Below are 23,846 nucleotides of genomic sequence, written 5' to 3' on the forward strand. Positions count from 1 at the left end.
TATCTTTCTGTTTTTGTGCCAGTACCATACTGTCTTGATTACTGTAGCTTTGTAGTATAGTCTGAAGTCAGGCAGCCTGATTCCTCCAGCTCCATTTTTTGTTCTCAAGATTGCTTTGGCTATTCGGGGTCTTTTGTGTTTCCATACAAATTGTGAAATTTTTTGTTCTAGTTCTGTGAAAAATGCCAGTGGTAGTTTGATAGGGATTGCATTGAATCTATAGATTGCTTTGGGAAGTAGAGTCATTTTCACAATGTTGATTCTTCCAATCCAAGAACATGGTATATCTCTCCATCTGTTTGTATCATCTTTAATTTCTTTCATCAGTGTCTTATAATTTTCTGCATACAGGTCTTTTGTCTCCTTAGGTAGGTTTATTCCTAGATATTTTATTCTTTTTGTTGCAATGGTAAATGGGAGTGTTTTCTTGATTTCACTTTCAGATTTTTCATCATTAGTATATAGGAATGCCAGAGATTTCTGTGCATTAATTTTGTATCCTGCTACTTTACCAAATTCATTGATTAGCTCTAGTAGTTTTCTGGTAGCATCTTTAGGATTCTCTATGTATAGTATCATGTCATCTGCAAACAGTGACAGCTTTACTTCTTCTTTTCCGATTTGGATTCCTTTTATTTCCTTTTCTTCTCTGATTGCTGTGGCTAAAACTTCCAAAACTATGTTGAATAAGAGTGGTGAGAGTGGGCAACCTTGTCTTGTTCCTGACCTTAGTGGAAATGCTTTCAGTTTTTCGCCATTGAGGATGATGTTGGCTGTGGGCTTGTCATATACGGCCTTTATTATATTGAGGAAAGTTCCCTCTACACCTACTTTCTGCAGGGTTTTTATCATAAATGGGTGTTGAATTTTGTCAAAAGCTTTCTCTGCATCTATTGAGATGATCATATGGTTTTTCTCCTTCAATTTGTTAATATGGTTAATCACATTGATAGATTTGCGTATATTGAAGAATCCTTGCATTCCTGGAATAAACCCCACTTGATCATGGTGTATGATCCTTTTAATGTGCTGTTGGATTCTGTTTGCTAGTATTTTGTTGAGGATTTTTGCATCTATGTTCATCAGTGATATTGGCCTGTAGTTTTCTTTCTTTGTGACATCCTTGTCTGGTTTTGGTATCAAGGTGATGGTGGCCTCGTAGAATGAGTTTGGGAGTGTTCCTCCCTCTGCTATATTTTGGAAGAGTTTGAGAAGAATAGGTGTTAGCTCTTCTCTAAATGTTTGATAGAATTCGCCTGTGAAGCCATCTGGTCCTGGGCTTTTGTTTGTTGGAAGATTTTTAATCACAGTTTCAATTTCAGTGTTTGTGATTGGTCTGTTCATATTTTCTATTTCTTCCTGATTCAGTCTTGGCAGTTTGTGCATTTCTAAGAATTTGTCCATTTCTTCCAGATTGTCCATTTTATTGGCATAGAGTTGCTTGTAGTAATCCCTCATGATTTTTTGTATTTCTGCAGTGTCAGTTGTTACTTCTCCTTTTTCATTTCTGATTCTATTGATTTGAGTCTTCTCCCTTATTTTCTTGATGAGTCTGGCTAATGGTTTATCAATTTTGTTAATCTTCTCAAAGAACCAGCTTTTAGTTTTATTGATCTTTGCTATTGTTTCCTTCATTTCTTTTTCATTTATTTCTGATCTGATTTTTATGATTTCTTTCCTTCTGCTAACTCTGGGGTTTTTTTGTTCTTCTTTCTCTAATTGCTTGAGGTGCAAGGTTAGGTTGTTTATTCGAGATGTTTCCTGCTTCTTAAGGTGGGCTTGTATTGCTATAAACTTCCCTCTTAGAACTGCTTTTGCTGCATCCCATAGGTTTTGGGTCGTTGTATCTCCATTGTCATTTGTTTCTAGGTATTTTTTAATTTCCTCTTTGATTTCTTCAGTGATCACTTCGTTACTAAGTAGTGTATTGTTTAGCCTCCATGTGTTTGTATTTTTTACTGCTCTTTTCCTATAATTGATATCTAATCTCATGGCGTTGTGGTCGGAAAAGATACTTGATATAATTTCAATTTTCTTAAATTTACCAAGGCTTGATTTGTGACCCAAGATATGATCTATCCTGGAGAATGTTCCATGAGCACTTGAGAAAAATGTGTATTCTGTTGTTTTTGGATGGAGTGTCCTATAAATATCAATTAAGTCCATCCTGTTTAATGTATCATTTAAAGCTTGTGTTTCCTTATTTATTTTCATTTTGGATGATCTGTCCATTGGTGAAAGTGGGGTGTTGAAGTCCCCTACTATGAATGTGTTACTGTCGATTTCCCCTTTTATGGCTGCTAGTTTTTGCCTTATGTATTGAGGTGCTCCTATGTTGGGTGCATAAATATTTACAATTGTTATATCTTCTTCTTGGATCGATCCCTTAATCATTATGTAGTGTCCTTCTTTGTCTCTTCTGATAGTCCTTATTTTAAAGTCTATTTTGTCTGATATGAGAATTGCTACTCCAGCTTTCTTTTGGTTTCCATTTGCATGGAATATCTTTTTCCATCCCCTTACTTTCAGTCTGTATGTGTCTCTAGGTCTGAAGTGGGTCTCTTGTAGACAGCATATATATGGGTCTTGTTTTTGTATCCATTCAGCCAATCTGTGTCTTTTGGTGGGAGCATTTAGTCCATTTACATTTAAGGTAATTATCGATATGTATGTTCCTATTCCCATTTTCTAAATTGTTTTGGGTTCGTTATTATAGGACTTTTCCTTCTCTTGTGTTTTTGTCTAGAGAAGTTCCTTTAGCATTTGTTGTAAAGCTGGTTTGGTGGTGCTGAACTCTCTCAGCTTTTGCTTGTCTGTAAAGGTTTTAATTTCTCCATCAAATCTGAATGAGATCCTTGCTGGGTAGAGTAATCTTGGTTGCAGGTTTTTCTCCTTCATCACTTTCAGTATGTCCTGCCACTCCCTTCTGGCTTGTAGAGTTTCTGCTGAGAGATCAGCTGTTAACCTTATGGGGATTCCCTTGTGTGTTATTTGTTGTTTTTCCCTTGCTGCTTTTAATATGCTTTCTTTGTATTTAGTTTTTGACAGTTTGATTAATATGTGTCTTGGCGTATTTCTCCTTGAATTTATCCTGTATGGGACTCTCTGTGCTTCCTGGACTTGATTAACGATTTCCTTTCCCATATTAGGGAAGTTTTCAACTATAATCTCTTCAAATATTTTCTCAGTCCCTTTCTTTTTCTCTTCTTCTTCTGGAACCCCTATAATTCGAATGTTGGTGCGTTTAATGTTGTCCCAGAGGTCTCTGAGACTGTCCTCAGTTCTTTTCATTCTTTTTTCTTTATTCTGCTCTGCAGTAGTTATTTCCACTATTTTATCTTCCAGGTCACTTATCCGTTCTTCTGCCTCATTTATTCTGCTATTGATCCCATCTAGAGTATTTTTCATTTCATTTATTGTGTTGTTCATCATTGTCTGTTTCATCTTTATTTCTTCTAGGTCCTTGTTAACTGCTTCTTGCATTTTGTCCATTCTATTTCCAAGATTTTGGATCATCTTTACTATCATTATTCTGAACTCTTTTTCAGGTAGACTGCCTATTTCCTCTTCATTTGTTAGGTCTGGTGGGTTTTTATCCTGCTCCTTCATCTGCTGTGTGTTTTTCTGTCTTCTCATTTTGCTTATCTTACTGTGATTGGGTTCACCTTTTTGCAGGCTGCAAGTTCGTAGCTCCCGTTGTTTTTGATGTCTGTCTCCAGTGGCTAAGGTTGGTTCAGTGCGTTGTGTAGGCTTCCTGGTGGAGGGGACTAGTGGCTGTGTTGTGGTGTATGAGGCTAGATCTTGTCTCTCTAGTGGGCAGGTCCACGTCTGGTGGTGTGTTTTGGGGTGTCTGTGGACTTATTATGATTTTAGGCAGCCTCTCTGCTAGTGGGTGGGGTTGTGTTCCTGTTTTGCTATATGGTTGGCATAGGTTGTCCAGCACTGTAGCTTGCTGGTCGTTGAGCGAAGCTGGGTGCTGGTGTTGAGATGGAGATCTCTGGGAGATTTTCGCCGTTTGATATTATGTGGGGCTGGGAGGTCTCTTCTTGACGAGTGTTCTGAAGTTGGCTCTCCCACCTCAGAGGCAGAGTCCTGACTCCTGGCTGGAGCAGCAAGAGCCTTTCATCCACTCGGCTCAGAATAAAAGGGAGAGAAAGTAGAGAGAATTAGTATAAGTAGGAGGAAATAGGAAAGAAAGAAAGAAAGAAAGAAAGAGAGGAGGGAAGGAAGGAAGGAGGGAAGGAAGAAAGAAAGAAAGAAGAAAAGAAAGGAAGAAGGCAAGAAGGAAAGAAAGGAGGGAGGGAGGGAGGAGGGAAGGAAGGAAGGAATGAGGGAAGGAAGGAAAAAATACAGAAAGAAAGAAGATACAGTAAAATAAAATAAAGTATAATAAAGTCCAGCACTGTCTTGCTGGTCGTTGAGTGAAGCTGGGTGCTGGTGTTGAGATGGAGATCTCTGGGAGATTTTCGCTGTTTGATATTACGTGGAGCTGGGAGGTCCCTTTTGGACGAGTGTTCTGAAGTTGGCTCTCCCACCTCAGAGGCAGAGTCCTGACTCCTGGCTGGAGCAGCAAGAGCCTTTCATCCACTCGGCAGCACCTTGGCAAGAGCTGGAGTATCCAGGTTCCAAGTCGGCAGAGCGTGCAGGAGCCACAGTGCACAATGCTTTATTCTCTTGGAAGAAAATCCTGTTCACTCTCCTCAAAGCAGCTGCTCAAGATGGAACAAATTCTGTGCCATAATTTGTGCTCCAGAATTTTCCTGAGGGATTAGATTGGAGAAAGTCTCACATCTAGGCTCAGAGGTCAAGAGAGCCAGGACAGCAAAGGTCTTCCTTCCACACGTTCTTCAGTATGCAGGAAACACACCCACTGGCCAAAGAGGAGGGGGAGGTTGAAGTAGACGTTGGGAGAGACGAAGAGCTACACAACCTTCACCTTGAACAACTCCGGGGTGGGGCCACCACAAATTCTTAAGAAATATGAGGTCTTCTACCTTCTTTCCCCTTTAATGGGCCATTGTTTCCAACTGCAAGAACCGGTCAGTCCTTTTCAAGATTTCTCTGTTGGAGAACTACAGAGTCCAGATAAGCCAGATCTCTCCGAGCCGACACCAGCAAGGAAGCCGGAAGGCCCCTTTATTCTTAAAAAAAAAATAAAAATCATTTTACAGTATGGGTCTGTTCTGGGCTCTCCACTGATTGATGTGTTTATCATTTACATAATGCCATACTGCCTTGGGTTCTGATCTTATCTTTACTATTGCTTGATTTTAGTTTAGTTTGCTCTTGTTTATCTAATTTCTTACTGTGGAAGCATAAATTACTATTTGACTCTTTATTGTTTTTTCTAATATAGGCATGCAATGCCAAACATTTTCCTATAAGCGTTACTTTAGCTGCACCCCAGAAAATTTGATATGTTGTATTTTCATTTTCACTCAGTTCAAAATTGACTGTATATTAATATTTCATCTTTGATGCACAGGTTATTTAGAAGGATGCTGTTTAACTTCCAAATATTCATGGGATTTTTCCAAATAACTTTTTGTAATTGATAATTAGCCTAATTATATTATTGAAAACACATTTTGTATTCTTTCTGTTCTTTTAAACTTGTGTAAATTTGTCTTATGGTCCAGAATATAATCTATTTTGGTAACTGTTTCATGTGTATTTGAAAGAATATGTATTTGCTGTTGTTGGGTGAAATGTTCTTTCAGTGTCAATTAGGTCAACTTAGTAGATAAAAAAATTTTAGTGGTTGCCCCATGGTCTACAATATACATCTTTAATTAATCATTCTACCCTCAAATAATATACCACTTCACATATAGTGTAAGGAATTTATAACAGTAAATTCCGAATTCCTTCCTCCCATCCTTTGTATTATGATTGGTATACATTTTATTATTTTTTGAAATATTTATTTATTTATTTATTTATTTATTTATGGCTGTGTTGGGTCTTCGTTGCTGCGTGCGGGCTTTCTCTAGTTGTGGCAAACAGGGGCTACTCTTCGTTGCAGTGCATGGGCTTCTCATTGCAGTGGCTTCTCTTGTTGCAGAACATGGGATCTAGGCACACGGACTTCAATAGTTGTGGTGTGCGGGCTCAGTAGTTGTGGCTCACGGGATCTAGAGTGCAGGCTCAGTACTTGTAGCATGCAGGCTTAGTTGCTCCGTGGCATGTGGGACCTTCCCAGACTAGGCCTCAAACCAGTGTCCCCTGCATTGGCAGGTGGATTCTTAACCACTGCACCACCAGAGATGTCTGACATTTTATTCTTATCCATACTATAGACATACAATTCTTTCATACTATTTTTAATCACACAGTTATGTTTTAGAGCAATTAAGAATCAGAAAAAATAAAGTAAAATTTATTTTATTTTCATTTATTCCAGTGTTCTTTCTTCTGCTGTGCAGATGCATATCTTGCTGTCTGGTGTCATAGTCCTTCTGCCTAAAGAGCCTCCTTTAACATTTCTTTTAGTGTAGATGTGATGGAAATGCATCCTTTCCAATTTTGTTTATCTGCAAAAGCCTTTATTTGTCCTTTGCTTTTTTGAAAGACATTTTTACTAGTTACAGTGAGGTGGGTATAACTTTCCTTTTGCTCAGCTTTTAGTGTAGGTGTTTGAATTAATGTAGTCAGGGCTTGGGCAGGGTTTGAGATTTGTTATTGCTGTAGTTACAGTGCACCACAGGCTTCATATTTCTCCAGCAGTACCTTTGGTTTAGGGTGGGGCCCAGTTTGCTTGAGGGTTGTTTAGGGTGGAGACCCATTTATCAGTTCTCAGTGTCAGCTCCACCTTCAGCTTTCAGTGTGAATTTTGCCTGTTTGAAATTTGCCTCTTGCTTTTGTCCCAGGAGGCCCAACCATTACTTGTAATTTGCACTTGTTATCCTAGTTGTACATGGCATGGTGGGGAGTGTTTTCTGATAGTCTGATTATGTCTTAATCCTGGCCATCCCAGTACCTGAATAATGGAATTACGGCCTTTACAGTTGCTCTTGACCCGCTTTAACTGTAGTTTTAGACACAGGATAATTTCCTGCATCTTAAGTGTCACTGGTTTTCTGTTTATTTCTCCCTATTGCAGTTGTTTTTTCCCAGTACTTTATTTTTTATTTTATTATTATTTTTTGCAGTACGCAGGCCTCTCAATGTTGTGGCCTCTCCCTTTGCAGAGCACAGGCTCCGGATGCGCAGGCTCAGCAGCCATGGCTCACCGGCCCAGCCGCTCCACGGCATGTGGGATCCTCCCGGACTGGGGCACAAACCCATGTCCCCTACATCGGCAGGCGGACTCTCAACCACTGCGCCACCAGGGAAGCCCCCCCAGTACTTTAAAGTTGACAGTTTTTGTTGTCTTTCCTCCTACAAATGAAAGATTTTGTTCCTCTTTGGAACAAAATCTGTTTATAATATTCTAAAGCTAATGATATCCTGTTATAGTTTCCCAGTCTGCAGCTTCTGTTCACTCCCCAGGGTCTTCAAGGAGCTGCCTTTTGCATTATGTGCAGGATTTATAGCTGTTTCTTTGGGGGCTGGGGGAGCCCCCATTCCAATCTTATTCCTACATTGCCCCCTCGCATATATTTTTCTACACGTTTTTGCTGCTCTTGTCAATCTGATCCCATGTCTCTCAGGAATTATTTATCATTTCTAGACCCACAATTTCAGCATTTTTTATTTACCTTAAATATGGATATAAATGCAAACACAGAAACAAATACAAACACAAATGTGTAATTATAACTGAATATATTACAACAAATTTAAAAGTAATAGCTCATTAAATATAAGTACCTATTTCCTGTAGGAGCTGAAGTATCACTCTATTTAATATACCTTGATCCAGTCTTTTTCAATCCTTTTCCTAAACAAGTTCCTCATTTAAAATTGAAAATGACCTTACATCTTGTTCTATAATCTAGGAAGATGTTTACAATTTATTGCCCATTTCCCCAAAGCCTTTTAATCTCTCCCAACAGCTTTTAATTTCCAGGAAAGATTCCTAGATGTAAAATGCCATTTTGTGAATAATTTCTCTATTCCCCTTTTGGGCAAGCTGCTACTTATCTGGCAAGATTTAAAAGCTATTTTCAAAAAGACTTCCAAGGGACTGGTAATTAGCTTCTTTTAACTTTCAGAAACATTCTATATGGATTTTCTTCCATATTAAGAATATTTTGTAAGATATTTCAGAGGACATTTATTCCTCTTTTTAAATGGACTAAAGGGAATATGATACAATATCTGTGAATGAGTGTAATTAAACCCTTTGCACTCAGAGATTGTATCTTCAAAAACCTATAAGATAACCATGACACATGACTATATTTAATAATCATGTTAATTATTATAAATTAAATTCTCTAGGATGTTGATATTGAAGGTACGATGTTAGATGTTTCAAAACAACCAGCTATTCACTTTTAAACAGAAAGTTTATTTTTATTCTGTCTTAATACTAAAATATCCTTATTTGTTTACATATCTTAAATATTTTAATAATTCATTTTATTAGTACTATAAAAATTAGTGATATTAATCCTCAGGGTCCACTTGAAGCTATACCATCCTTGTATGCCATTCATATAGCCCTGCTTCTGTTATAATGCCTTCTCTGTACCTGAAATAGTGAATGATCAAATGCTGGTAGGGTGTAGCAATACATCATAAAGTTGCATTGACTCCATACTCAGAAAAAAGGCACAAAAAAAATGAAGAATCATTCAGACTTACCTTTTGTAGAGCAGATTATCTATTATGTGTCTCCTCAAACACAAATAAATGCTCTGCTTATTGGTGATCTAAACCCAATGGATGAATTTTTACTAATTAATTCCAATGATACCTTGAAGATATCTCTCTGGATGAATTATGATGGGAAGTATTATAAATGGTAATACATTTTAACATATTTAAGCTTAACATTATCTGGCTTCTATTAGAGATAATGTTTAAAGAACTATGGTTCTTGCATAAATTTTCCACTGATGCTTCACATGGTTTTCAAATATTTGGAAGAAACCAGTTGGACTTAAGGTTATTAGGCAGTCTTTAATATCTACTGTATCATTGACAGGTATTGAACTGGATTGCATAGATAATAAAAGCACACTTCTATTATAATGACATAAAAATGAAAAGAACCAAACAATTGACTCAAGTAGCCATGGTGTAGGCAGCACTGTATGACAGTCCTTTGTGTGCTCATTGATATGATCTACCTTTTCTTAAAATTTAAAAATAATGTAGTTAAATTGTATGTATTTAAACATACCTTTGAATAAAATAACATTTTCTATGTAAAAGTACTTTAAAAATAAAGATAATGGCACTGCATTTTGAAACTAATACAGTGCAGCCCAAATATTATTCATAGGAAGTTTCTTGCCTTTAAAATTGTTTTAATAAAAGATGAGATTATTAAAATAACTACTCAAAGCTTTAAAAAAGATTAAACCTTATAAAAACTTAAGGAATTGGATAAAATTTAAAGTTACACATTGATTAGAAAAGGAAAAGCAGAATAGAGGAATGACTAATAACTGATCTATTGAATGAATAATTAAAAGAATAAAAAGAATAAAGCCAGCAAATCTCTGGAAAATTTGACTGTAGGAGATAAAACACACAAAAAAGAAAAAAAAAAAAAAAAAGAACAACTGAGATTGGAAATGAGGAAAAATCCTGCCAAAAGTTTTAAAGGAAATTGTAAATTTTTATAAAAATAGGATATAAAGTTATATGTACACATATATTGAAATATTCAGCTATTCTCACCTCTAATAAACTTATATAGCTTGGAACTTGATAGTCTGTGGTTTATGCACTAGAGATATACCAGTGAAGTTTACATCCTGCTGACCTCTCCAGGTGCCAATGGAAATACTCTACTTGCATAGTGCTCTCATGGCTTTGGCAGGTGAGAGAGAGAATAATTGCATCCATCTTCTGCCTTCTGTTAGAGTTACTGTTTAGGCGTCTAAGGTATTACAGAATTTAAGTAATTAAGCTTCTTAAATTTATACATATGCCTCTTTTTTTCCCCAGTGTACATCACACCACCAAATGGTAAGAAAAGGATACTTTCAATACAGCCTCAATATTGCACCTCAGACCACCATTCCCTCCCTCACCTCTGGCGTGTGGTGGTTTTTTGCCAGTTGGCTTCCTCATGATTTTTTTTTTTCTTAATCTGCTCATTAATCCCCCATGAGATCTAACTCCTCCACATCAACATACACATTCCTTAACGTGCCATAAGCCCAATTAATGATAAAGATAGTTTGTTTCCTTGTTTGTTGATTGGTTGGTTGGTTACTATTGTTTCTAAAATTAAAGCATCTCTTGGAAGGATAAAATGAAATTTTCATTGTTGTCCTGTTGATATCCATATGTTGAAGTCTTGATATTCCACAAAAGAAATAGAAGTGATAGATACAAAATAATATAGCAGTTGCCATGGCACTGCAGTTTCTTACACAATATAGTTCATGAAACAATATATATAGGGGAACTTGGGTATGTTGTTCTGTATAAAATATATATGGAAGTCTAGCTTCCCCATTAAGAGACCCTAATTCTTTTGGCTGGCAATAATTTTAGGATCTCAGTTGATCATGGGTCTCTCTAAAACCAGAAGTTATTTTCTTTTTTTTTTTTTTCTTTTTGCGGTACGTGGGCCTCTCACTTGTTGTGGCCTCTCCCGTTCCGGAGCACAGGCTCCGGACGCGCAGGCTCAGCGGCCATGGCTCGCGCGCCTAGCCCATGTGGGATCCTCCCGGACCGGGGCACGAACCTGCGTCCCCTGTGTCGGCAGGCGGATTCTCAACCACTGCACCACCAGGGAAGCCCAGAAGTTATTTTTATTGCATGTTCTGCTAGTATAGATTTGGCCTATTTTTCACCTCTGAGTGAGTGATTCTGGTGACAATGAGTTGCCTTTGCATTGCAGCAAAAGAGAACGATTTCAAATCGTTGTGTGTAATCAGTCCAAGGGAGAGAAGCCAACCAAGCCTCTAACTTGAAGATATTTCCTGTTTCAATTTTTGTTTTATCTCTCTGATTCATCTTTTAATCACAGCAATGCTATTGTCTGATGGAAATGCAATGTTGGAAATTTAAACATGGCATAATTTAGTATATTTTGCTGAACCTCAGAGGAGAAAAATCTCTTTCCTTTCTCAGGCACCCAGCTACTTTTTAAAAAAATGACTACTTATGAGTTGAAATATCATTACTACAAAAATAGAATGTGTAAGTTCACGCCAAAATGCACAGATATTCTTACCAGCTTTTCAAAGTGATTTCAAATGTGGTACATTTTCAGTTCTGTACTGATATTTGTTTTCCAAAGATGATTATTTGGATACAAATATAAATATGTTTGTATGTATCATAATCTTTAACAATATGTCTGCATGAGATAGATACATATAGAGAAATACAGTAATATTAAAGCAAATTAAAGATGTACAGTAATATAAGCTTCCTTAGAATGGTTTATCTAGTTTTTTTTTTCACTTAAATAATTGCTTAATGAACAGAAAAAAGAGGAAGAGATCCATTTGAAAGCAAAAAACTGACAAATCTAAACTTTGATCTTCATAAATATCAATAAAAAATTCCCTGAGCTCATCGTTTCTGAAGCTTGTCTACACATTAGAATCAACTGGGGATCTTTTAAAACTTCAAAGCCCAGGACACATCCCAGCCAAATTAGATCATAAAGACATTCTTATAGAGTATCTTCTAAAAGCATTAGATCTTTGCCTTTCACATTTAGGTTTTTAATTTCCCTAAGAAAAGTTGGAGTTCTAATTAACTTTTGGGACAACATCAGCATTCATTGAACCCATTTCTTGTTTTTGAGTTTCATTTTTTGAGTGCTTCTAACTATATATAAGGACTGATACTTTAGGAACTTTATTCTTTATTAAAAGTCTGTCAAAGGAAAAAAGGAGTATTTTTAATAAACAAAACTCATTCTATCTGCAGTTACCATATGATACGTGGAACCCTTTTATAAAGTAAAGTTACATAACAGGATCTCAGTGATCTTATTTTTCTGTATCTTGAAACACCCAGCTATTTTATCATAATGGGGATTGTCATTACTCATCAATTATTATCAATGATGCTTTAAAAAAGACTGAAATAATAAGAAAGTAGAAGATTAATGGATTTTTTTCTACAAGGCTCATGCTGAAATGAAAACAAACAAACCTTTGTCATTGAATCATTCTTATTTTTCTTATTGCCTTATCCAAAATATTGTAGCCATTTCTCAAGAAGTAAAGAAGGTGATTCGAAACATTATCTCTGTAGTATTGTCTTACCTTTCTTGAACACAGTTGAGAATTTTCTGCTTATAATGATGAAGAGAAGAAAATTTATGAAAGAAGAGTTTTCACAAATATGATATGAATCAGGAGATAAATCAGGAGGTGAGACAGCACCACAATGAACCCTAGACTCTTAATAATGATGATGAAATCGATTTTATAAGCACAGTCTCAGCTATGAGTCTTCAGATTATGATGTCCGAGATGAACTTTCTCAAATTCAAGAATCAACAAGTGAACAATATATTTCTAAGGATAAATGGAAAATAAGATATTCTCATTCAGTTAGTCATTCAGCTGGAATGACATCATCACACAAAATTTTGCAACAAGAATCTGGACATTTTTAGGATGGACCTAGAGGATATTATGCTAAGTGAAATAAGTCAGACAAGGAAAGCCAAATACTGTATGATTTCACTTATATGTAGAATTTATAAAACAAAACAAATGAACAAACAAAACAGAAACAGACTCATAGATACAGAAAACAAACTGTTGGTTGCCAGAGGGAAGGGAGATGGGAGGGTTAGGCAAAATAGGTGAAGGGGATTAAGAGGTACAAACTTCCAGTTATAAAGTAAGTCATAGGGATGTAATTACAGTATAGGGAATATAGACAATAATATTGCAACAACTTTGTATAGTGACAGGTGGTTACTAGACTTATTGCGGTGATCAATTCATAATGTATATATATGTCAAATCACTCTGTTGTACACCTAAAATCAATATAATGTTGTATTCAACTATATTTCAATTAAAAAAGAATCTGAACTTGTTTTTGAAAGGATGTGTGACAGTATTCTTTCATCTTTTATTATGTTTATTCACCAAAATGTTCTTGATATGCTCATAAGTGGACAAATGCTAAGAGTAAGAATTGGAAAAAGACATTGGAAGGAAATAGATGGTGTAGACATGAAACAAAATCCACTGGTTTCATCAATCTAGTTCATATTTATAAACCTAAAACTGAGACTACTTTCCAGTTTTGGAGCAGAAGAAAAACACTGTGAGCTGTCAAAGTTTCAAAAAACTTTTTCATTGTGTATTGATTATATAAGTGCTAAAAGAAGAACAAGAAGTAATGATGAATTTGAAATTATTAGAGATGTATTTGCAACCTGGAACCAATATTTATAAGCTGGATATGTTCATCACTCATACACTGCAATAATGAAAAGTTGGTTTTATTCAGAAGATATTGTCCATTTTAGGTATATATCTTCAAAAATAGGAAAATATAGAATAAAATTTGGACTAGCCATGTTTAAATTCTCATTTAAATTTCTAATAAAATAGCCTCTAAATATCTCTTTATTCTTAGTTCTAAAATTATCCATGACTTAAAAATCTAAAAAATTAAGATCTCTTTGGAAAAAGATATTATATGGTGATGACTGTTTTTTTGTTTTGTTGGGGTTTTTTTGGCATACTGAATTTTTTTCCACAGTTGACACACTATTTTCCTAATGCAACTGATTCAAAAGACCATGCTTCCCACTGTCCTTTAGTGTTACCTCTGCCATATATCTGCATTGCGGACATTATGTCTGTTTCTGGGACCTCTATGCTATTCTATTTATTTATTATATATTTATTTATTTATTTTTGGCTGCATTGGGTCTTTGTTGCTGCGCATGGGCTTTCTCTAGTTGCGGCAAGCGGGGGCTACTCTTCGTTGCGGTGCGCAGGCTTCTCATTGTGGTGGCTTCTCTTGTGGCGGAGCACAGGCTCTAGGCGCACGGGCTTCAGTAGTTGTGGCCCACAGGCTCAGTAGTTGTGACTCATGGGCTCTAGAGCGCACACTCAGTAGTTGTGGCACATGGGGTTAGTTGTTCCGCAGCATGAGGGATCTTCCTAGACCAGGGCTTGAACCTGTGTCCCCTGCGTTGGCAGGTAGATTCTTAACCATTGCGCCACCAGGGAAGTCCCTCTATTCTATTTAATTGGTCTGACTTCTATGCTGCTGTAAAATCTCACTGTCTTAATTACTTTGCTTTATAGGAAATCTTGATATTTGGAAAACCAGTCCTCCTTCCATCTTCTTCCTCAGCAGTAACTTATTTATTTTTAGTCCTTTGAGAAATTAAATACATTTTAGAATCTGCTTATATTTCATCAAACATAGAATTTTAATGATAACTACATTGAATTAATAAATCACTATGGGTAGCTTGACATCCTTATACTATTGAGTCTTTAAATCTACATACATATTATTCTATCTGACTAGTCATATTACTTTTCTGGAACTACCTTCCATCCATCCTTGTAATTACTCTGAAAAAACTATAGCCTATTTAGCAAAAGTTAGTAGTCCAGAGATAGGTTTCTGATAAAAGGTAAGAAAAGAGATCTGTCCTCTAAGAATTTTGGAATTGGGATAGAGACAGATATCTTAAACTCAGTTGTTTTCTGAAGAGTAGAGGGATTTGCCTAAAAAGCAGAGGAACTGGTCTGCAGCATGAGAAAAAAAACTGAAGGAAGTTACAGAAGGAAAGAATGTGAAAACAAAGAGAGACTGAGGACAGTCAACCCGCACATTTCAATTTGTTCGTGAGATACAGCTGCATTTTTGTCCTTCTATTCTGTAAAATACATATGCTTATAATAAAATTTTCTCTTTTCTGAAGCCAAATTAAGTTCAGCTTTTGTTTGCTGTTGAAGCATTCATAATTATCACAGTTCTTTCTTATAGGCTATTTATCAATAATGATTATTTCTTAGGCATTACTTTTCCTTCAGATTCATAATTCATAGTCAATTTAGAAATTATAGATTTAAGGACAATTTCATCATACTTTATAGAAAAATTCTTAAGTGTGCTTATGAATGATTGGTAATAAAGTCATACAACATGACTTAGGAATTCTGGTAAAAATGATGGGAAGGGTTTGAAATTGTTAATTTGAAATAGCCTTGATTTTTGGAAAATATTTGTCTTTGAAAAAGACATCAAAAAATCTATGTCAAAAACTGATAATAGATTTTCCATTTATTGATGTTTCTTACTTTTTAAGAATAAAGGCCTAATCTAATAACTTCTGACTGGTAATCATATACTGCTACTTTGGGTTAATAATACTTTTACAAAATGAAATCTAGGTTTTAGTGTCTAATTATTATACCAACATTCATGGACAAAGTTGAAATAAATTTTAGTTAGAACACTGAAAATTTTTTTTTTGACACTGTTTTATTTTATTCAAATAGCAGTCTGCTCACACATGGTCCAAGAACGCCCAAATAATAAGGCAAAGATTGGTCTTCAAACATGATAGCCAATGATGCCATGCTTGCCTATGATCTCGCCAACATAAAACCACATCCACACCTCGGTGGCCACCAAACCATTCAGTAGAGCTTCCTTAACTGTGAGCTGTTTGAAGCTACCAGTTTGAGCACTATTGATAGTTTTTCAAGCTCTGAATAGCTGTAGGGATCTCAGCAGGGGTTGGAGGAACCACTCAACCTTAGCATAGTGCCAAAATGTGGCCAATCGAGGCTTCAAGTAAGTCACGGCAGTGTTGACCAGCACTGGGGCCTTCTCCATGAGGTTACAGACAAACTGGGCCATGGTTCTAGGACGGAAAGCCCGTCACCCCAAGCGGCCGGCTTGAAAACTTTTAATTCTGAGCCAACATATGGAGTTTTTAAGGAATATAAATAACTGAGCTCTGTACAAATACATAAATTACGCTTATCTTCTGTTTACAGGAATAATAAATACAAATGCACTTAAAGCTGCCTTATAGTGAAAATCACAGCTTATAATATGGAATTAAATATTGGTGAAACTTTAAACAGTGTTTGGAAAGCTGAGCGTTATTGAAGTAGACTTCTGGAAATGTTAGCTTTTTTTTTTTTTTTTAAACAAAATTCACATTTTATTTAGGTGGAGAGCAACTATACAAAATTGATTTCCTTCACCAAAAATAACAGCAGTATTTTCTGTATTATAAGTGTTTCATAAAGGCAAAGGTATAAATAATCCTATATGCAAATATCCCAGCTCAAAATACCCCCCTAACTGAAATGATCACTTGAGTATGAAAGACTTTGAACAATGTTAGAAAAGCTACTTAGCAGGATATTGCAATAGACCAATGAGAGTTAATGGATCCTTGTGTCACTTATATATTTATTGGAGCAATAGAAATAATGAGTGGATGGATAAAGAATATATATTTGAGGTAGAACTACGTAGGACTTGCTGATGAATTTGACGTCAAGGTTTAGAGAGGAAATAATGATTACTCCTAGGTTTTTGGCTGAGCATTTGGTGTGTACAGTGGTAGCATTTCCTGACACAGAGAACATTGGAATAGAAATAGGCTTTCATGGGAGTGAAACCGTGCAACTCAGATTGGACTTGAACCCACGTGCCAGTACTCAAACCCAGCCTAAACCCAGATTAGGACTTGAACCACTTTTAATTGAGATCACACACCTTGTCTCAGGACCTAGTGAAACTCAGGTTCTTTATGTCTCATCACAGAAAGAATTCACTGAGAGACAAAATGATAGCTAAGTGGATTTATTTAGAGAGATACACATTCCATAGACAAGAATGCAGTCCATCTCAAAAGGCAAGAACAGCCTTGGGAGAAACACAGTCCACAGACAGAGTGTGGGCCATCTCAGAAGGCAAGAGGCCCTGAAATATGGCGTGGTTAGTTTTTATGGGCTGGGTAATTTCATAGGCTAATGAGTGGGAGGATTATTCCAACTATTTCAGGGAAGAGGTGGGAATTTCCAGGAATTGGGCCACCGCCCACTTTCTGGTCTTTTATGGTTGGCCTTGGAACTGTCATGGCACTGGTGGGTGTGTCATTTAGCATGCTAATGTATTACAATGAGAGTATAATGAGGTTCAAGGTCTACGGGAAGTCAAATCTTCTGCCATCTTGGACCTCATACCAGTTTTTGTCATGTCCTATGGCTATGTCATTCTTTAAAGGTTTTACCCTGTACCCTTCCCTCCTGCTTCAGGAGTAGGACTATTGGGGAAGTGACTTACTACTAGACTGTTAAATATTAATATGTGTGTGTGTGTGAGAGAGAGAGACAGAGAGAGACAGAGAGGGAGAGAGGGAGAGAGAGAGAGAGAGAGAGAAGGAGTTTGGTTGACTGATTCAGGGGAGAATCAAAGTTAGAAAGGAGGGTAAATGGGAGGCAGTTGACCAAGATGGTCTTAAAATTTCCCTCAGGTTGACTAAACTTTAGACAGGCTTCTGACTCTTAAGCTCCTGATCTCCCTTTTCCTAGAGCATTTACTTTAGAACACTTGTAAATTCCCCTTAAGATATAAATCTTTTTAGAAGACTTTTGCCAGTTTTATAACCCATGAATGACTTTCTCAAGGACCTGAGGGCTGTCCCTTTGAAATGTAATCATCAAGGAAGGTAAAGTCCTTATCTCTCAGTTTCTAGAGGAAAGCAGGAACCTAACTTCAATGGGCTCTAAATAGCAAACACAAATAGCCTAATAAGAGTTACACATTTGCAAACTCAGACATAACTCACTATACTCAACATCTCCCATTGATTAACCTTCCCTGTAACTTCTCTTAAATTAATGGAACATGACATTTAGGCCCTTGGTACTGTGATCTGAGGACCAGCAACAGCAGCCTTCCTGGGTGCTGGTTGGAAATGAAAAGAGTTCAGATCCCAGCCCAGGTCTACTAAATCATAATCTGCGTTTTTAGTTAGATCCTCAGGGGATTCATATACACACTAAAGTTTGAGAAACACTGCATTAGGTTACCTAGGGAGGGAAACTAGACTTCAAAGGCAGTGGGGATGGATAATGAAGAATGAAACAGTGGACTGGTTGTGTAGTTAAAGTTGAAATATTATTAGAGTGTGGGCTGCAGAATAAATTAGATGGAAAGATGGGCTAGCCTGGCCAAAGAGAGGGATGTGAATATAAGGTGAGTTAGTGAGGTTGTTGATAATAGCATGGTCAAATGTACAATCACAGTAGGGTTGGCTAGCAGTAATCTGGGGGCTAGATTCGTCTGTGAGAGGTCTTTAAAGGTTATGGCTGTCTAAGTATGTTGGGCAATGGTATGAGTATCAAATATTTTGTGTTTTTAAAAGTCAAGAGAAGGAAGCATGGTTTAGAAGTATCAATAACACCCTTGTGTTATCTTCCAGTTGTGAGGTACATATGAAGGGGAAATAAAAACGTAGCCTTGTTTTGAGAGGGCTAGGTGGAGGCTGTGAACTCAGAAAAGAGCCAGGATTTAGACGAGACAGGAGTTGGCAAACTTTCTGTACAGGTCCACCTAGCAAATATTTTAGGCATTGTAGGCCACCTGGTCTCTGCCACAACTACTCAGCTCTGCTCTTATAGTGGGAAAGTAGCCATAGACCTTATGTAATTGAATTAGTGATTCAATAAAACTTTATTTACAAAAAATAGGCATCAGGCTGAATTTGACCTGGAGGCTGTAATTTGCAGACTCCTGAGTTAAGGTATCAAGGTAAAGAAAGTGATGATGATGATAGTATGGGGATATTTAATCCTGGATTTCAGAGGAATCTAGAAAACACTGGGATGCTGAAGAGCTGTGGTAGATCTGTGTCAGGTTAGGAGATATATAAAGCAGTGTGGCACAAACTGTGAGTGAGCCGGGATTTCTGCTGGTAATGTAAATAAAAAGCAACATGAGGCATGGAAAACTAGTTCTGATATTCTTTAAAAATTTTAAATTAACCATATATTTCACAATATTTTATACATACACAATAATATATTATAAACTATATAGAAGCTATATAAAACAAGATGAAACTCATGTGTCCAGGTTAAGGAACAGGATGTTAGGAATATTTTGAAGCCCCTGTGCATCCCCTCATAGTCTTATTCATCTCCTGTCTCCAAAGGCGAGCTCTGCTCTAAATTTTGTGTTTATCCTTTCCCAGTTTTTCTGTACCTGGAACTCAGTTAAAGAACAAATATAGAATTTAGAAGACTGAATAGAGACCTCTGGAGAGATTGAGATATTTCTCTCCCAGAGGTGTATATTTACATTACAAAGGCAGATAAAATCTGATGTCAGTCATCCATTTACATTCCAAAGGGTTAAAAATTGGGAAACTTCCTCTTCACTTCCCAGAGAAGATTTGTTTATCCCAGGAAGATAAAGTTTATTTCTCTCTCTCTGGAGGAGAGGGAGGCAGCTGGGCAGTGTGTAATCCCTATTTGCTCCCAGAATTATAATTTTGGGGTTTTTCTCCTTTGGGGCAAGAAACCTCCTTTGTGCACTTGCAGGCCCAACCATATGGCTTGCATTGCATCACCTGGAAGGGGGAAAATGAGGTGTGGGGAACAACAGATGTGCTTACTATTGCATTAATAATCTTCCCTGATCCAGAAACATGTTTGTTTTCAGGACAAAGTAAACGAATATAGATATCAAACATCTACCATCATCAACAGCAAATACATATTCTTGTCAAGTGTGCCCTGGGTTCTGAGGGTTTAGAAGTCCTATTTCTCCAAGGTATGCAACAGGTTCACCATGGACACAGCAAGAGCATTATTGAATTATAAGCTGTGTCATCTGCCTGGAACTTTGGGCTTCCCATGTTCAGGGGCTGGCAGATGAGAAGATTCATCGCAGGGGCAATCAACTTGCTTTATCAGAAGGTAGGGCTGCTGTTACACAATAGGGACAGTGAAGAATATGTTCATGTACTTGGGCACTGCTTGATAATTCCTTATACAATTTTAATGGTCAGTGGACAGGTGTAACAGCCACAACCTGGGAACATAATGTCCAAGGCTCAGACCCCTCAAGGACGAGGGACTATGTCACACTACCCAGTAAGAAGTGCTAGTTTAGGAGAGAAGAATCTGCAATGGGTGGTAGAAGACAGAGATGATGTCAGTTATAATCCTGACAGCAGCTGCAGTGGTGATGACTGTCATTTGTCCCATTGACCGTCCTTTTTTAAGTTTCCACTAGGAAAAGAAGCCTATAATCCTCTATGAGCCACTCCCAGAATTTATAAGGATATTCAAGAAGCACAAGGAGTAGACTTTAGTGAACTCTATGCTGACCTGCCAAGATCCTTCTTTAAGATTGAAGGACTTATTCTCTCAGCCTCTGGGAGCACTCCTGTCAGACAGCCCTCAGTTGTCATCTCGCCCAAAGTCATGTTCCCATCTTGGGGCAGCCCACATCCAGTGACTGTTCAGTGCAGGAGTATAAAGGCCTGCTCCTACTGGCCACCTTCTCCCTCTGCCCCTCCTCCCTTTCCACAGCTGTTGATTCCAAGAGTAGTCTCTTATAACTCCCCGCATGCTAATTTCAGTCACTTGGTCTGCTTTGTTGGGAACCCCAGCAATAACACATAGCAGTTAATGAATTATTTTTAAAATATGTGTCTGAATGATGTGTTACTTTGAGGGATAAATATTGAAAGGATCAGTTTATAGAAGTTAAAAAGAAATATTCTTAAAGTTAGAGTTAAGGGGAAAATACAAAACCTGCTGGCAACATTGACTGGAGATTAAGCACCTGATACAGCACCTTCCCTCCAGGAGGAATGAAAATTCACAGAGTATGGGACTTATGCTTCTCAACTGTGTGGCAATAACGGTGGCAGTGACTTTACCCAGGAGCTTGTTAGGCTATCAGGTTCCACCCCAGAGCTACTGAATCAGATTTTGCATTTTACAAGATCCCAAGGTAATTCCTATCCAGTGATTTAGACCAATGATTCTCAACCCTGACTGCAAAATAGAATCACCTATGAGCTTTGAAAAAAATGCTTATGCCTATGCCTCATTCTAATTAAATTTCATTAGAATCTCTGGGATATGGTGTCCAAGCATTAGTATATTATAAAAGTTTCCAAGGCCTTTTATAATGCATAGCCAGATTTAGTACTCATTGATACAAAGGGTCTTCAAGATTTCTCTTCCCCTTTAATGTCTTAGGTTAGTTACAAATGCCTATGAAATCCCTTTGGATTCCCATCACTAAGTCTCCATTTTTCTCTTAGAATTTTTAAGCTGTTTATCTCATTTCCATTCTTCCAACCTCAGAGAATCAAAATCTGAAACTGTATACTGATCAGTTTGTTTATTGTCTGATTCTAGCCTCTAGAAATTGCAGCTTTCTATCCTTTCTTCTCAATGGACTATGGATAAGGTGAAACTAATAAATGGCCATAAAGCTTAGCTTCCAGGTACAAAATCAGTGCTCATACTCACTCCTTTCACAATGCTGTTTCAGTTTGGTTAGAAGGATTTTTAATTTCAATGTATTTTTTGGGTCAGTCAATGAAGTTTGGCTCCAAGACAAATCATTCAATCCTTTGTTCCTTCCCAGTACTTTGAGACATAGGACCAAAGAAAGGGATGAAAGTAGGTAAATAGCTACAATGGTATCCAATTCCCAGACCACTGATTCTTGCTAAAGCAAACAAGTACAGAAGACAATTGGAAAAAAAAAAGCCCATCACTTCTTTCTACATAAAATAGGAGATAATTCAAATAGATTGAATTATGTAGACCTGAATAAAATAACATTATTTTAATAATAAAACACACATATTACATAGCAATTTTAAATATGCTCAGTGTGTAGGTCTTTCTCCACATGTTCTAGAAACATTTCATTGACTAAAATAAACCAGTGAAATATAGGAAAAGGACATAATAGTTTAATATTTCAAAGTTATTTAATGATAAATGAAGAAAGTCTATCAGTATGTCTAAATAGAAGTTTATTTGCATGAATATTCCTTGTACACTAAAGCCCATGTGAAAACAAATATATATTTAAAACATACATTAGATCTAGGAATATTTTATCACTGTCAAGGTGAGAGAACATAAGAAGAAAATTTTGCTTATGTAAGTGGAAAATTTATCAAACTGCTATTAAAATTTGGAATTTGGCAGTTTTGTCATCATTATTATTTTTTTAAATTATTTTTTAAATAAATTTATTTATTTATTTATTTTTGGCTGTGTTGGGTCTTGGTTGCTGCACGCGGGGCTTTCTCTAGTTGCAGTGAGCGGAGGCTACTCTTCGTTGCAGTGCATGGGCTTCTCACTGCGGTGGCTTCTCTCGTTGTGGAGCACGGGCTCTAGGCACGCGGGCTCAGTAGTTGTGGTGCACGGTCTTAGTGCTCCACGGCATATGGGATCTTCCTGGACCAGGGCTCGAACCCGTGTCCCCTGCATTGGCAGGCCTCCACGGCATATGGGATCTTCCTGGACCAGGGCTCGAACCCGTGTCCCCTGCATTGGCAGGCCTATTCTCAACCACTGCACCACCAGGGAAGCCCCTGTCATTATTATTTTTTACTTAAGAAATAATATATATTTTTTTTTTTCTGAAGAGAGAATACATTAAGTTCTCATATGGGAGAGAATCAACCAAAGGTCAAGAAAAGAAACTTCTTCACAAATTATAACATGTGTGGTAACTTACTTAAACATTTAGTGACTTCAAGTAACTATGCATATGCATCCAGATGTTAACACTGGACCTGATGTTACTGTCAGTTGCCTTTATACATGAGTGACCAAATCCTATGCTTGAGATGGTGAAAGGGAAACCTGCAGGAATGGCCATTGCATGTTCACATGGAATTCTGCATTCCTTGGCTTTTTATACAAACTCTTTTAAAGATCATGATATCTCAACATGTATTCAGGACTATTTCCACTTTTAAGGAGTGGTAGTTTATCACTCATCTCTTTAGACCTTCAATTGGCTAAAAAATACTGACTGGCTTTATTATATATTTTCTTTCTTTCATTTCCCCCTCCTCCCCAATTCAGATAATTCCTTCCATTGGCCTTAGCCATCTAAAATTTCTCATAATTTTACATTCATATACAGATATCCTGCAGGCAATTATGTCCTTAGTGTATTTGTGTTTTCCCCTGTCTTACAATTGCCTTGACCAAAAGAAATGAGAGACCTAGATATAATTTGAAAATATTTTTGAAATATTTTGAAAATAATTTTGAACTGGAATACTTTATATCTTGTTTTCAAATTCTAGCAAAATGATGCTATCATTTTTCTGACTATATACATGCCTAAGGAGGAAAATTCAGAGCTTATTGTAAGAGTCACACTGGTCTTGTAGCAGCATAGACATATTATATTAACTTTGAAGACTTGAAATTATATCGCTATAAGTTAACTGCCAAGATGAAAACTTGATAATTTGATTTTACAGGTAATGGAAGATTGAATACATTTTGTGAATACTTGTGAAAATTCAACATGTAGAAAAAAATTCATTTATAGTCCTCTAAAAACTCACGAATGGAGTTGTTTCACCTTGCGAATAACGTCAGGCCCAACTCTTTTCAGAGTAAGAAGTAATATTTACCATTTAGCTCTAAGGAAGGAGAAGGAATCTCATTTGCGTTTGTGACTGAGAAATTAAGTATTTGTTAGCTTGTTGAATAAACTTGTCATTAGGTAACCTTTTAAAA

General features: G+C 36.9%; 1 pseudogene; it reads right to left on the minus strand.

The window, feature by feature from the left end:
- Positions 1 to 15,633: 15,633 nt before the first annotated feature.
- Positions 15,634 to 15,942, minus strand: LOC103090796 (ATP synthase subunit g, mitochondrial pseudogene; annotated as a pseudogene).
- Positions 15,943 to 23,846: the final 7,904 nt, after the last annotated feature.

The sequence above is a fragment of the Lipotes vexillifer genome, unplaced genomic scaffold (assembly GCF_000442215.2).
Source record: "Lipotes vexillifer unplaced genomic scaffold, Lipotes_vexillifer_v1.1 scaffold441, whole genome shotgun sequence".
NCBI lineage: Eukaryota > Metazoa > Chordata > Mammalia > Artiodactyla > Lipotidae > Lipotes > Lipotes vexillifer.